This window comes from Peromyscus maniculatus, chromosome 7 (assembly GCF_049852395.1).
Source record: "Peromyscus maniculatus bairdii isolate BWxNUB_F1_BW_parent chromosome 7, HU_Pman_BW_mat_3.1, whole genome shotgun sequence".
NCBI classification, from domain to species: domain Eukaryota; kingdom Metazoa; phylum Chordata; class Mammalia; order Rodentia; family Cricetidae; genus Peromyscus; species Peromyscus maniculatus.
The window spans coordinates 108621940-108626391 of NC_134858.1; the positions used below are offsets into that span (position 1 = coordinate 108621940).

General features: G+C 41.7%; 1 non-coding gene across 1 annotated transcript; it reads right to left on the bottom strand.

Annotated features, from left to right (window-relative positions):
- Nucleotides 1–235: 235 nt before the first annotated feature.
- On the bottom strand, nucleotides 236–341 carry LOC121831289 (U6 spliceosomal RNA). The gene has a single exon (XR_006074656.1). It is a non-coding gene; the product is annotated as a U6 spliceosomal RNA (small nuclear RNA).
- Between the last annotated feature and the right edge of the window lie 4111 nt (nucleotides 342–4452).

Below are 4452 nucleotides of genomic sequence, written 5' to 3' on the forward strand. Positions count from 1 at the left end.
AATTTTATCCTGTTGGAAGTGTGCTATATCATCAGGTAATTTATTCTTTTTCTTGAAACATTTTCTCTTGATCATTTGTCCAGTGGTCTTCAGATTCCTTAGCTGGATGCCTTCATTCTCCTAGAAAGACAAAAACAAAACCCTGCCCCAACTCCCTAACTTTGGGGAGTTTCCATTTTGGCAAGTTATATCTGATTAAATGAAAAGCATTTGCTAATCTTTTTTTTTCTATTTAAAAAATATGGAACGCTTCACGAATTGCGTATCATCCTTGCGCAGGGGCCATGCTAATCTTCTCTGTATCGTTCCAATTTTAGTCTATGTGCTGCCGAAGCAAGCACAGCATTTGCTAATCTTATAAATTAGTTTAGATTGAAAGGTCATGTTGGTTGATGAACTATTACCTTTTCAAATCAAGAGGTCTCTCTTGTTCAAATCTAATCATTATCAATCTTAATGGTATCATAGTTTTTCTTCTCCTACAGAAACGAAAGCAAAACCTCTTCCCCAGTGCAACACATATCCAGGTTTCCATTCTGAGGTTAACACATCTTTAAAGTATACAGGTTGATTTAATTTCTTAAATCAGCAAATTTTTCTACTATCCAATGTCTCTCCACAGCTGTTGTTCCTTTCTCATTAACATTTTAAAATTTAAAGTTAATAAGGCACTGTGTAATCTATCTCTGGGGGGCTGTCTTTATTACACCTTTCTGTTTGTTAAGTATATCTTCTAAAATATGATTAGGTCTTTCTATAACTACTTTTCCTGTAGGATTGTGTGATATACCTGTAATATGTTTTATGTTGTAATATGCAGAAAACTTTCATTTTACTAGGGACATATGCTGGAGCATTGTCAGTCTTCATTTGTACTGGCATTCCCACAATGGCCATAATGTCTAACAAATGTATAACTACAGAATCAGCCTTTTTAGAGCTCAAAGCAGTTGTCCATTTTGAAATCCTGAACATGTAACTATGGTATGGTGCACATATATTAATTTTCCAAACTCCACAAAATGAAACACATCTTTGAATACCCTTTGGGTTACATCCTGCAGGTAGTTTGGTTATACAAAGAAGAAGTAGAACATTTCCTTATAATTTACTTGGCTTGTTGTCAAGTATAGAAAAATCTTCTTTGCTAGGCAGTGGTGGCACATGCCTTTAATTTCAGTGTGGGGGAACCTGCCCCCACTTTTTCCCAGGGTACTCTTGAGAAAGGAATAAGAGATATTAGTTAGAAAGATAGAGAGGAGAAAAACAGATAGAAACACAGGATAGCCTCAGGAGGGCCTGGATCAATATCCACCAGCCCCTCCTGTATCTTCTAAAGGGCCTTTTATAGGAATGCCAAGGGGTGGAGCAAAAGACACTCCCCCTAGTACAGCAAGTGCAGACCCTTCCAATCACCTGGTAACCACACACATGGTCAAGCAATCCTTGAGTGCAGCCCTGCTGGGTAAAGCAAGCTCAGATCTCACTAGGAAAACTGTGTGGGCACTAGAGAGGCAGAGGCAGGCAGATCTCTGTAAGTTCAAGGCCAGCCTGGTCTTCAAAGTGAGTTCCAGGACAGTAAGGGTTAGGTTGGAAACCCTATCTAGAAAAACAAACAAACAAACTAACTAACTAACTAAATAAATAAATAAATAGAAAAGAAAAATCTTTCTTCAAACTTTTGCTATTAACATGGTGTTTCTTGGGAAATTCTGAGGCTTCTAGCACATTTCCTACCATTAGCTGATCAATTTTATCATTACCTTGTGCTAGAGGGCCTGGTAGAGCCATATAGGATCATATATGTGTTACATACAAGAGGTTATTTCTATTTCTGATTATTTTTTGTAATTGAAAAAATAACAGAGTTAATTCTGAAGCATCTGGTATAAATTCAGCAGTTTCAATATATGAAATAACTCTGCATATTGAGAGTCAATAACTATATTAAGAGGTTCTGGAAAATCTAATAATACCATTAAGAATATCATGTAATTTTGACTTTTGAAAGGAATCATATGGGCTTTGAGCCACTTTACTTAAATTTACCGACTTATAACTCGCCTTTCCTGATTTATTTGCATCAGTAGAATGTAGGGAATCCAGAAATTGGAGTTCTTTGTACAATGTGAAGCGTGATAGAATTAATCTTTTTATGAATTGAAGTCTCTTGTTTTGGGGGTATTTGTTGCTAATCTCTCCTAAAAAAAACTACTGCAAGCTCTTTGCCAATGCCCATTTTGTTCTATCTACTGAAGCAGACATGAGTTTTATTACTCACAGCCTTTATATACCCAAAGTAAGGGGGGGCAAAAGACCTCCCCCTTTCAAGGACATCACAGTTTAAGGTACAAAGTACAGTCAGGTGTAAATACCTCCTTAGTACTCAAGACATCTGGTAACCACGCCTTACAGGAAAGCATCCTATAAATAGGCCTTGAAATATAAGATACCTGGTAACTAAAATATCCTATCATGCAGCCTTGCAGAGGAAAACAAGCTTGGACTCTTTGACCTTGAGTCAAGATGGAAACAAGCCACAAGCTGGGGTCTCTGTGGCCCCCACACTTTTCCTGATTCTTCAGCCTTGTTCCAAGCATTCAAAGCTGCTATATGTGAAACTGATCTTGGGAAATATCAATTCCAATAGCCCTATTTTGTTGTTCTATGACCCCAGCTTCATCTTTCCATCAAGTTTTCCATTGAAACTGAGGCCCAGCTTCCAGTATTGTTGGAGCTAAATCTTTCCAGTCTTGGGGGATAATTCTGTTTTGAGTTTCCCATGAATTTAACATCTCTTTCACAAAGGGTGAATGCATACCATATAAAATGACTGCTTTCTTAAACCTCTAATCTAACATTTCTACAGGATCCCAGGTAACTTCTGCATAGCCTGGGGGTACCCATCATCTGGTGGTCCTTCTTGTATGGTAACTGGATGAATTAATGTTGGTTCTCTAATAACCTTGGGCCTCTTCTCTTCAGTTTCACCATGCCATGGTGTGGTAGGTTCTGGTCTAAATTCCTCTTTCTGTGTGCGAATACTTTTCTTAGTTTCATTGGTAGGGTTTTCTAAGGCTTATATCTTATCAGTCAATTTTTCTTGTTTGGCACAGATATCAAACCACTTTTTAAATGATAACGTGAATTACCAAACTGATAATAATTATAATCAACATTATGTCAATTGCAGCTATGTTGGTTATTACTTCATTTATTTTCTCCAATTTCAAACCATCCATTGTGGAACCATTCAGAACCCTAACTCCTTGCATCATAATATTCCCCATTCTTATTTGTATTTCATGTGCATTCATGTTTTGCCTACATGTATGTCTGTATGAAGGTGTCCAATACCCTTGAAACTGGAGCTACATGCAGTTACGAGCTGCTACGTGGGTGCTGGGAATTGAACCCAGGTCCTTGAGAAGACCAGTCAGTGCTCTTAACCATTGAGCCATCTCTCCAGCTCAATATTTCCCATTCTTAATGTGGGAAAGCTCTATATCCATATCTATGTATTTTAATAAAACCTAATCCCCCCTTTAAGAATTCCCAGGTGTCTCACCAAATCCGCTGACTTTTCAGTTTTTCCACAGCAGCAATGGCGGAGCTGTGCGTGCGTGCGTGCGTGCGTGCGTGCGTGCGTGCGTGCGTGCGTGCGTGCGTGCGTGCGTGCGTGCGTGCGTGCGTGCGTGTGTATGGTGGGGAGTAGCCAGCTGGAGCTACGGTGCTAGTGTGTCGGGGTGCAGCGGGGGGCCCAGGCAGCCCGGCTAGCACACTGGGCACTGGGCTCACAGTAGGCTGCCACTGTGCTGCACGGGCTGGGCTGAGGGCAGCCGCAGCTGCTCGTGTGTAGCCGGGGATTGAGAGTGCGCAGGTGGTGGCAGCCGCAGCAGAAGACTGAGCAGGTGCAAGTGGGGTTTGAGGTGGGGGAACTGGGGCACGCGGTCCTGGGAGTGGGTCCAGGGAAAAGCAGAACCAGGGGGTGTGCAGGAGAATCTGTGTGGCAGGAAGTGAGGGCACAGGGGCCAACTGAGTGACAGAGCTGGCCGCAAGCTGCGACTCCAGCAGCGGCAAAGCTGGCGGTGAATGTCTGCCTCGTGATCTTGTGTCTGCGTTGGATGCTAGATGAAGCATTTACTTACATTGTTCTATTATTGAATAAAACTCGGGAGTCAGATATGGAGTAAAAACCTGATTGATCGAGAAGTGGTGAAGAAGCGACCAATGACCTCTCTCTCTCTCTCTCTCTCTCTCTCTCTCTCTCTCTCTCTCTCTCTCTCTCTCTCTCTCTCTTTCTCTCTCTCTCTCCTACCCCATCCAAAAGAGTCCACAAATCTTTCTCAGGCCCTCTCTACACTTCCTGTGTCTCTGCATGTGTACCCTGGGTCCTCTAAACCCTCTCTGGCTAATTCTGGTCAGCTAGTCGCTAGCTCCACCCCCTGGTGC